Consider the following 11,589-nt stretch of genomic DNA (forward strand, 5'->3'; position numbering starts at 1 on the left):
TTCTTTCTCAAATCTCTCTCTTTCTCATATAGAAAGTAACTTTAAAATATGTTCTGTTTACGACACTAACACTGAACTGGCCTCCTATACTAAGTTATTAGATATGATAATAGATGATAACCTCAGATTTGACCTGCATTTTAAAAAATGCCAGGAAAAAAAAATAAAAAAACTAGGTATACTTCACAGACCCAAAAACTTCCTGAATCCTACATCTAGAGCCAATGTAGCTAATATTTATCTTTCGCCTTCTCTTCGCTGTGGTGCCCCCATCCTCACAAATCACCAGACTTCACTTTTGCAAAACTTGAACAATAGTATAAAAAAGTTGCTAAATTTACACCCAATATCCATCAGAGAACCCGCCACTGCATTATATTAAAGACCCTTAACTTGCTTGAACTATCCTACAATCTAAATGCACAAATTGCTCTCTGCATACAAAATTATTCATTACCCTACTGTCTCTATTGCCCAGACAAAAACTCTCCTACATGTTCACTGCAGTCTCAGGACCAAACTCAACTCCTTGTAAACCCTCAAAATCTGTTGGATATTGTATATGATCCTGCTCTGTACCAAACGTTTGGGATACTATCCTTGTAGCTATCAAGACAGCTCTTTCCCTTCAATCTTTCAAACTCAGTCTAAAAGAGTTTGTATCTAAGATGTGGCTTTGCTCCTGTTCCATTTCAGCAGTAATTTTCGACCATATCTCACAACTAATCTTAGTCCCCCAATTTCCTACAGTATTTCCTAAACACCACACCTATAACCCCCACACTCTACTACTAAACAGCACCCTGTAGTATTCTATCTCTGCATCTTGCTCTACTACTAAACATCACCCTATACTCCACTTCAACCTCTGCTACTAGTTGCTATGTTGAAATACCTTCTGTTCTAATCCTAGTACTACAAAGATTATAATCCACTTGTTTTCTCCACTTGCTAGTTTAATACTGTCATTGTCTATACCCAAAAGCTCTGCACAAAGAAAAATTAGCAAAGAAGCACCTGATCAGGTACACAGTATATTATCTGTACTTCAACTTGTCACATAAAATCAATAAGACTTGAATTTCCTTGCTTTATGCATTGTAATTTATAACACAAGTATCCGTTTACCCTGTACTTGTTTCACACAGTTAATAAAAGACTCAAGCTTTCCTTTTCCTTGTGCTGCCTTCAAAAGCACTTCTACAATTCCCTGGTTGGACCTTCCCGGTAAACAAATGTCAAATAAAAAATGTATTATTTATTTATTTATTGCATTTATTTATTTAACATTTGTTAACGGGAAATTCCGACTTGGAACAAAGCCAGTTTTCAGCGGAGACCCGAGGAGAAATGCTCCAGATGCATGTCTTTATATATCTATATAATTAAAATCAAACAAAATAAAATAGCTGCATTCATTTATGAAATTATATAAATGCATATATTACAAAGATGTGTTAAAGCCTTCTAAGACATAAGTAAGAGAATAAGGGGAAGAAAACATCATTTAAAAACAACCATTACAGGTTTGGTATCACTTTATTGTAGCATAACATTTCTTTAGAAGTTGTTTTATGCTAGCTGCCATATTTAAACATGGCTGTTTGTCTGTTTTAAGCATAGTAATCCATTTATATCTTTAATACCACTGATCTGGGTAACTACAGGCCCATAAGTCTTACCAGCCCCATATGAAAAGTCATGGAAAGAATTCCCATGGACATGATAAATGAGTACCTAGGTAACTTGCAAACACTGGACCCATCACAGTTTAGATTTGTTAAAGGAAGGTTGCGTCTATTAAATTTGGTGGATTTTTTGAGAGGGCCACCAAAGCACTGGATGAAGGTAAGACTATGCATTCACCTTACCTTGACCTGGCCAAGATTTTTGATACAATATCAATCTCAGCCATTATAGACATACTCACTAATTTAGGTATAAACCCATTTATAACCCACTGGATAGCCAAATGACTCACTGATAGGGCAGGAGGTTGGAATAGGTGAGGCCATTTCTACCAAGAGGCCAGTCAGTAGCGGAGTCCCCCTGGGCTCGGTACTGGGCCGGCTCCTTTTAGGCATCTTACTGGACTCACCAAAATAACAATCTCTAACTAGGATTCAGCAACATCATGGATCACTGCTCAGTGCTAGGGAGTATACTTAGACACCAGAACTTGAAGCACTTCTGCAACTCAAACACATACATATTTGTATAGTTACTATGATGTTCTTTGACTGCAGTGGCATCTATTTCTCTGAAATGGAAGCAAATGCTGAAGGTTTATGATTTATGATTGCAAGCTGGGGGTTATCATCGACTCCCCTGCAGGCACTAGCATTATTCAAGAAGGTCTGTCTCTGGCTAACAAATGCTGACAAAGCCATGGTCTTAAACTCAGTATTAAGAAATGCATAATTGCACCATTTGGGAAGTCAACCATCCCTGCTATTTACTATGCTGATAATACACCCCTAACAGTTGACCCAATGGTCAGGGATCTGGGTATGCATGTAGATGTAGCAGTACCTTCAACCACCACATGGCCACAGTGGTGAGGAAATCCTTTTATGTTGCACAGCTTATAAGTAATGGCTTGGCATCTAGGTTCAAAGAGGTTATTATCCCACTGTACTCTGCCTCTTATCAGACCAATCATAGAGTACAATGCTGCCTTTGGTATGTACCTGACCGGGTATATGCAGTAACTAGAGTGACCTCAGAGGTTCCTTACAAAAGAATACAAGGCATAACAAACCTGCCTTATGCAGAGTGCCTTAAAGCCCTTTCCTTCTATTCAGTCTCCTACAGATTGCTGAGGGGTGATCTATGCTTGGCTACAAGACATCCACAAACCCCGACACTTATGAATCTCTTGCATATTTGTAAGTCAAAGAGTACAAGAAATACAAGGTCTAGGGGCATAAATTTTGTTTATGACTTAAACAGAACATACTGGAAAGACAGATATGTGTTTCAGAGACTGCCCCACCTATGGAACAAGCTTCCCATCCATGTGAAACTGAGTTTGTCTATTAGCCAGTTTAAGTGTAACCTAAACCAGTGGATGGGGAATAGGAAATTTTCACCAGGCCTAGCACCCATGTCCCTTATGGACAAAGGTAGCTTATAAATGCCTGCCCTCAAAGTCCTATTTGGATATAGGACATCATTAGTCTTTTAGAAAAAGTTGGCTATGGTTAGAAAGGAATTCTGGGTCATTAGCTTTATAAAAGTCTATGTCATGAATTTCTAAGTTGACTCATATCACCTCATCTTAGTGAAGTATCAAATACTTCCAAATAGCATAAAAACAAAAACGTCTATTGAACACATTTTAGCAACATGCTTAGCTAATAGGGTCTACTGCAAGTTCTTGCATGCCATTAACTTGACACACTTTCCTGCTGCTACTTGCTCATATTGGTAAGTGGTGTAACTCCCACTACTCCAATTCCTGTGCACTACTACTAAGCTATCTCTGCCAAAACCCTGACCCTATCTCTAAAACCAACTCTCCATCATTCCCTAACCCTAATTCTGAGCTGACTCCCAATCACTCCCTAACCTTAACTGTACCAACTGCTGATCGCTCCCTAACCCTAACTCTGAGCCAACTCCTGATCACTCCCTAACTCTAGCTCTGAGCCAACTGCCGATAACTCCCTAACCCTAACTCTGAGCCACCTCCTGATCATTCCCTAACTCTAGCTCTGAGCCAACTGCCGATAACTCCCTAACCCTAACTCTGAGCCACCTCCTGATCATTCCCTAACTCTAGCTCTGAGCCAACTGCCGATAACTCCCTAACCCTAACTCTGAGCCACCTCCTGATCATTCCCTAACTCTAGCTCTGAGCCAACTGCCGATAACTCCCTAACCCTAACTCTGAGCCAACTCCTGATCACTCCCTAACTCTAGCTCTGAGCCAACTGCCGATAACTCCCTAACCCTAACTCTGAGCCAACTCCTGATCATTCCCTAACTCTAGCTCTGAGCCAACTGCCGATAACTCCCTAACCCTAACTCTGAGCCAACTCCTGATCATTCCCTAACTCTAGCTCTGAGCCAACTGCCGATAACTCCCTAACCCTAACTCTGAGCCAACTCCTGATCACTCCCTAACTCTAGCTCTGAGCCAACTGCCGATAACTCCCTAACCCTAACTCTGAGCCAACTCCTGATCACTCCCTAACTCTAGCTCTGAGCCAACTGCCGATAACTCCCTAACCCTAACTCTGAGCCAACTCCTGATCATTCCCTAACTCTAGCTCTGAGCCAACTTCTGATCACTCCCTAACCCTAAAATCCCACCCAAACCTAAAGCTCCACCTCGTCATTTCCCTCCCCCACTTACTAGTTCTACAGTGAGACATTGATGGCATCCAGCTGTTGTGACAGCTGCAGCTCTGAACTCATGTTCAGGTTCAAGCAGCTACTTGGCCAGGTGCGAAGACAGTGAAACAGCTACTTGAGCTGATGGCTTCAAGTTCCTGGGTTTGGAGCAGCTGAAGCTCAAGCAGCTGTCAGGGTTCCTTAGAAAATGTATTAGTACATTCTTTTAAACCTGAATAATCTGGTATTCTGTCTTTAAGGTGCCTTATAGACTTGGCAACCCAAAAGGCATTACATATTTTATACACTGTCAGGACAAGCAGCATATCTCTTAAACGTGTACACTTTACCTGTGATTAAAGGCATAAATGTATCAGTTTTAATACACATGTAGAAAATGTACTTAAATCTAGGTTATGCACCTATTTTATTAGTCGCTTGTTCATTATAAACATCAGGACTGCCTTTATATAAAGCTACAGCTTAAGGTTGTATCCCTTGCAGTTTCTTAGGAACATATTTTTATATCAGAAGAACTTGTATGAATAGACATTTATTTTCCAATGACATTTGCTACTTGCATCTAAAGCATCTGTTATATGTGTCTATAGCATAGCATTATTTCTAAATGTCTTTGGAGTTACCACTGTCTCAGAGAAATAACAATTTCCTATAGTTTGCCTTTCAGACAACATGTAGTTTTTCACTTAAAAACATTTCATTATTATTGCTTCTTTGTTCAGATTTATTAACTGCTGCATCAAATTCTTGCTCAGCTACTTTCTCTGAGGTTGAAAGCCCACTAATTTGTAACATCTGGCCACATGATATTCCAATAAAAGTGTAGACTGGATACATACTCTGCCTATGAAGACATATATTTATACAGGCTTCCTGTCTATGATTAGCTCTATTAATTTTTTATCTTCTGTGTATTCGCATCCAAAAAATGTATAAAGTTAAAGCGTAATTGACCTTAAATCTCAAGATAGTTACTACTCCAGCTAATAAAAGACAAATAAAAAAAAAATAATAATAATAATTCTAAGTCTCCTCTGCTACCTTTCCATATTAAGAAAATATCTACAAATCTGCAGTAAATATTTAATTAAAAATATAGTCATCTTCTCAGATGGCTAAACTGATGTTTGAATAGGAATATGCCATATTACTATCCATAACAGTTCTTGTAATTTCACAATACATTGTGTCACTGAACATTGAAATAGTACTGGCTAGTTTCAAATTTAGTAACAAGCAAGCCATTATTTAATCTTTTAGCTGAAAATTCACAGAGCTTATTAAGATATTGCATAGCTACTTCAGTGCCAATCCCATTTGGAATAAAAGTGAACAATGAATCAGTAGCCAATATTACAAATAATAAATGTTTGTTGGCTATATATTATTGACTTGGCCTTTTAAATAACTTCTGTAAAAGTTCATGTGTGTCCATTATACAACTTTTTGTGTGGCTAAAAATGGATTCAATACATACTCACCAGAGAAGATTAGTTCAGTGACCCGTCCGTCAATTGACACTATTGCTGCCCTTGGTGGAGTTAGTAATTGCATCTGTATTTTATGGAAATTGTAAATAAACAGTGTGCTGGAAGACAGAACATATAGAAATTCAAATATATCTAAAAGGTTCATTTAGCAATTACAGTTCATACAATACTATAGCAATGGAAGGGTATCAATCCTTCGATACAATACCCCACTCGGGCATTATAGATAAGCTCACCAGCTTAAATATAAATCCACTCATCAAGATTCCTCTTGAAAAGAGTCAATGAGGGACTCTGCCTAACCTGGACTGGGATTTTATTCCAGAGTGAAGGGAGCCTCTGGGTTATGAATCTGTCCCTCCAACATGTCCTATTGAAGGAGGAAGCTACTACATGACAGAGCAAAATCCCAAAAAGGGAAGGCATCTCTGATCAGTATTAGCAAAAAACTACGGGCACTCATAAAATCGTCTAAGGCCAGCTTCGAGAGAAAAATTGCACAGGACACTAAGGATAATCACAAGGCTTTCTTTAGTTATGTTAGGAACCTGGGTGGGAATTCCCAGATATGCTCAGAATTAGTCCAAAATGACAAAAAATACACCGAACCCACAGACATTGCCAACATCCTAGCTGACAGGTTCAGCGCAAACTTCTCCCCCCCCTCCCCACCAAAAGGGCTAATATCTATCCCAGCAGAGTGCTGCCCCCCTGACATCTCAGATGCTCTGGTAAGAGCTGCCCTCTCCAAAGCAAGAAACACAGCATCAATGGGACCAGACGGTGTCCCGGGCTGCGTCCTACATGAACTCCAAGAAGAGCTAAACCCAAACCTAAAACTACTGTTCAATCTCAGCCTTACTACAGGATATGTACCCAAAGAGTGGCGTACAGCAACAGTGGTCCCTCTCCACAAAGGTGGTGCCTCAACGGATCCTGGAAACTATCGCCCCATAAGTCTCACTAGCTTGGTCTGCAAAGCTATGGAAAGGATCATCATGGACCTTATAAATAAAGATATTGGGGACCTACAGACACTGGATCCTACCCAGTTCGGCTTTGTTAAGGGCAGATCCTGCCTCTTAAACCTGGTCAATTTCTTTGAAACAGTCAGCAAGGCCATTGACAAGGGGATGGTGGTCCACACAGCCTACCTGGACCTCGCAAAAGCCTTCGATACAATACCCCACTCGGGCATTATAGATAAGCTCACCAGCTTAAATATAAACCCCTATGTCACTAGATGGGTTGCAAACTGGCTCAAGGACAGAACCCACATGGTTAGAATAGCTGGAGCCATGTCAGACTCCAAACCAGTTACAAGTGGCGTCCCACAAGGCTCAGTCTTGGGACCTCTCTTGTTCGGTATATATTTCTCGGAGGTACAGGCCAACATGGAAGGACTGTGGCTGACCAAGTTCGCAGATGACTGCAAACTGGGCACCATAATAGACTCTCCAGCTGACACAAGCATCCTCCAAAAGGGCCTCATAGAAACAGACAACTGGTGCCAGAGCCATGGCCTCAAGCTAAACGCCAAAAAGTGTATAGTCATCCCCTTTGGCAAAAACAAAGTGCCCACAAATTACCACATAGGTGGTAATCCATTAAGTACAGAAGAAGTAATTAGGGACCTGGGGACCCAAGTTGATAGCAATCTCTCATTTGACAACCACGTGGTCAAAGTGGTTAGAAAAACATTCTATATAGCCCACCTAATCATGAAGGGATTCACATCTAGATCAGGGGAGGTCATCGTGCCTCTTTACTCATCCCTCATCAGGCCCATAATTGAGTACAATGCCCCTTTTGGGATGTACCTTACCAGACACCTGCAGCAACTGGAAAGACCCCAAAAGTACCTCACCAAGAGGATCAAGGGGCTCAAACAGATGCCGTATGCTGCCCGGTTAAAGAAACTCCAGCTCTACTCAGTGGCATACCGCCTGCTCAGAGGTGATCTGTGCCTGACTTATAAAGCCATGTCCAACCCAGAATTAATGGACATGCTGCACCTCAGAAAATCCAAATCCCATCAAGCTACGCGCTCGAGGGACTTAAACCTCAGCACTGAAATAAATAGGACATGCTGGCGGGACAGATTCATAACCCAGAGGCTCCCTTCACTCTGGAATAAAATCCCAGTCCAGGTTAGGCAGAGTCCCTCATTGACTCTCTTCAAGAGGAATCTTGATGAGTGGATGGGAGATGGTAGGTTTACCCCGGGTATCACTTCTGTGTCACTGTTAGACAGAATCGCAGTATACTAACCTCGAAAAAGGACATAGCAAAATTAATTTAAAATGGGTGGCGAAAGCCATACACACTCTGGATAGGCTTATAAATGCCCTAGGGCAGATAGCCTAGTATGAACCTATGAACCTATGAACCTAAGAGCAGGTACCCTGGATACAAGGTATTACACGGCATATCGGCACCTCAGAAACATTGTCAGTCAGGCATTAATACACTATCAGCATTTATTTAAACAGCCACATATGTCATTAGATGTTAACAACTGTCTCTTTGGTCCTCAGCTTGTAAGAACCTCCACCCAACATTTGGTTGAAGGGGAGTGCCAGTCTCCTAGCTGCCTGGGTCACCAACTGACCTTGCTAAAACTCTGACTTCATGAATGGCACATGTTATATGCTGAACAACTTTCTTCACTTTAAAATTTGCACAGAGTACAAAATCATTAAACTAAGACAGAAATTACATTATTATTTCAATGTACTCAGTTTTTATCTAAGTTATAACAGCTCCTGTTTATCAGTCTGGTTGATAATTCTACTGTAATTTACCTTTCAGGCTTACAGAGGTGATGTTTTTTTCATAGCTAAATCACACCATTTTGTTATATTTTGATTAGAAAATGTCTGATAAATTTCTAGATCACATGATCACAAAATTCAGTGATTATGAGTTGGGTACAAAATTGTTTTTTTCTTTTTAGCACAGGAGCTGTCTTGCCATTTGTTGGGAAAAGTACATTTCAAACTGAAGTTCCTGACAAACTGTCTTAGTTCAGAATGTGGCTCTACAAGTGAACCATTCTGGGCTGGAACAAATGTCATACTTTTGTTCTGAACAGACGTTCCATACTGTAATAGCTCATAGCTGGAGGTATTTAGCAAAGTAAAGGTTAATTTACCCATTTACCTGTTTTTTTTCTATTACGTGATATGTGTTGCTGGACCTGTAGCCATGTCTTTTCTCCCACATCTACCTTTTCTGTTAACTTTCTTGGAAGCAGAATCTTTAGTGGTTGTAGAACAGCTGGAAAACCCCTGTATTAGCAGGGCAAATCCTACACTGTATTTCAGTAAATTAAATTATAAATTTACTTCACGATCCTGCTGGAATAGTCACAGCCCCAGAGTTACAGGTTCCATTACCACACTAGAAGCAGTCGGTTACTGAAAGATATTCTAAATATGTACTGCCTCTTGTGCTAGCAAGTATGTAAAATGCCTTAAAGAAAAAAAGTCAGAGCATTAGCCAGGGATTCACTAGATTATATTAACTTATCCATTAGCTATGCATATTGCTGAAACATGTTCAGAACTCATTTTTCGCTTTAGGATATTGTGAGTGCTTTATGTGTCACTGAGAGGAGGTAATCTGAATCTAGACTTAGAAATTAAAGAAAATAAATGGATTTTTGTGCTTACAGGAGACAAACAGATGTGTCATCTAGCATAAAACCACTTCTGGAAAAAATGTTATAATAGTATAAAGGGATAGCAAACCTATAATGACTGCTTTTTTTTAGAGCATCATTTTACCCTTTCTCACTTGTATATGTTATGTGTTTTTAAATCTTTTGACATAACTTTTTAATGTATGTATACATATAATTTTATAAATTAATACTTCTGTATTGCTGTTAAAATAATGGACCGTCCATCTTTAAATTTAACAATTTAATAGTTTTTATACAAGTAAACTGATTAGTGGGCACACACATCATATGTTACTTAATTACTGCTCTCTGCTTGCATCTTGATACATGATGAAAACATTGTTTGACATGAAACTTTTGTATTTGGACATATTTTATTGGATTCGTGTTAAATTCTTTGGTTCCTAAACTGGCATTAGGGTTAACAAAACTCCAAATCCAAGACGAAAACAAGAAATATAAAAAGGCTCTAGTATTAGATCATAGGTTCATAGGAGGTTACTAGGCTAATGGCTCTAGGGCCCTTACAAGCCTAGCCAAGTTCAACCCTTGTTCCCTTAAGGGTCTAGAGATATGGTCTATGTTATAAGCAGATCTAAATCAGCACTGACTTCCCTTATCCAAGAGGGGCACAGGTGAAACCTCTGGGGTAAAGTTGTTGTTTCCCATCCAATCATCCAAGTTATACTTAAAAAGGGTTAACAAGGGAATGTGTTTAACCTGTATTGGAAGTTTATTCCAGAGGCGGTGCAACCTCTGGGAGACATATCTGTCTCTCTCTCTAGCAAGGTCTGTTGATGTCACATACTAGGTTAAGGTCCCTAGAGTGAGTGAATCATGTACCATTTGACTTACGAATGTGCAGCATTTTCATTAAGACAGGATCAGACATTGCTCTGTATGCAATGTACAGGTCACCTCTGAGTAGTCTATACAATACAGAGTGTTGCAACAGTGATCTCAGTTTGTCCACATAAGACATGTGCTGAAGACCCTGAATTTTCTTTATGGGGAACCTTTGAGGTCTCTCCAGTTGCTGCAGATGCCTATTTAGGTACATACCAAAGGGATTGTACTCTATTACTGGCCTGATGAGGGAAGAGTACAGGGGGGTTAAAACCTCTTTTGTTCTGGAAGCAATGCCCTTGCTTATGAAATGAGCAATGTAGAAGGCCTTCCTTACCACCATGGAAACATGGTGATCAAAAGTAAAGTTGCTGTCAACCTGTGTGCCCAAATCTCTCACCATTGATTTAAAGTTTAGGGTGTTGTTATTAATATGGTAATCTGCAGGGACATCTCCTTTGCCAAAAGGGATGATAATGCATTTTATTTTTTTTGCATTGAGTTTAAGACCATGACTTTGACACTAATCATTGGTTTGTGTAGGCCCTTCTTACAGAATGTTGACATCATTTGAGGACTCAATGACTGCTCCCAGTTTGCAGTCATCAGCAAACTTTGTCAGCCACAGACCTTTCATTTTTGCCTTGCACTTCTGAGAAGTAGATTCCAAACAATAGAGGCCCCATCACCGAGCCCTGTGGAACACCACTAGTAATGAGTCTGCTGGTTGAGGTGAAGACCCCTATTTTGACTGTGTGTGTGTTCTGTCATTGAACTGGTTTGCAACCCACCTGATAGTGTATGAGTTGACCCCCAACTGGGTGAGTTTTTCAATGATGCCTGAATCAAGGATTGTGTCAAAGGCCTTGGCCAAGTCTAGGCAGGCCATATGCACAGATTTGCCTTCATCTGAGGCTTTGGTGACAGTCTTGAAGAAGTACACCAGGTTTAACAAGCAGGATCTCCATTTAACAAAACCAAATTGGGTCAGGTCAAGTGTTTGAAGGTCTCCTATATCCTTGTTGATAAATTTCATGATGATTCTCTCCATGGACTTTCAGATAAGGCTGGTTAGGCTAATGGTTCTATAGTTCCCATGGTCAGTGGATGCACCCTCCTTGTGCAAGGGAATGACGGTAGCTGTTTTCCATTCAGCAGGGATAAAAGCAGTGCTTAGGCTGTGGTTGAAAAGAATACCCAATGGTGGTA

General features: G+C 40.1%; 1 long non-coding RNA gene across 1 annotated transcript in view; it reads right to left on the bottom strand.

Annotated features, from left to right (window-relative positions):
- Positions 1-9,222, bottom strand: part of LOC122800207 — a 72,572-nt gene extending 63,350 nt beyond the window's left edge. Inside the window, exons 1-2 of the long non-coding RNA XR_006364560.1 lie at positions 9,012-9,222; positions 5,841-5,947 (exon numbers count right to left, since the gene is read on the bottom strand). This is a non-coding gene — a long non-coding RNA (uncharacterized LOC122800207). The remainder of the gene's footprint in view (positions 1-5,840; positions 5,948-9,011) is intronic.
- Positions 9,223-11,589: the final 2,367 nt, after the last annotated feature.

Source organism: Protopterus annectens, chromosome 4.part0, assembly GCF_019279795.1.
Source record: "Protopterus annectens isolate FY-2018-M chromosome 4.part0, PAN1.0, whole genome shotgun sequence".
NCBI classification, from domain to species: Eukaryota; Metazoa; Chordata; order Ceratodontiformes; family Protopteridae; genus Protopterus; species Protopterus annectens.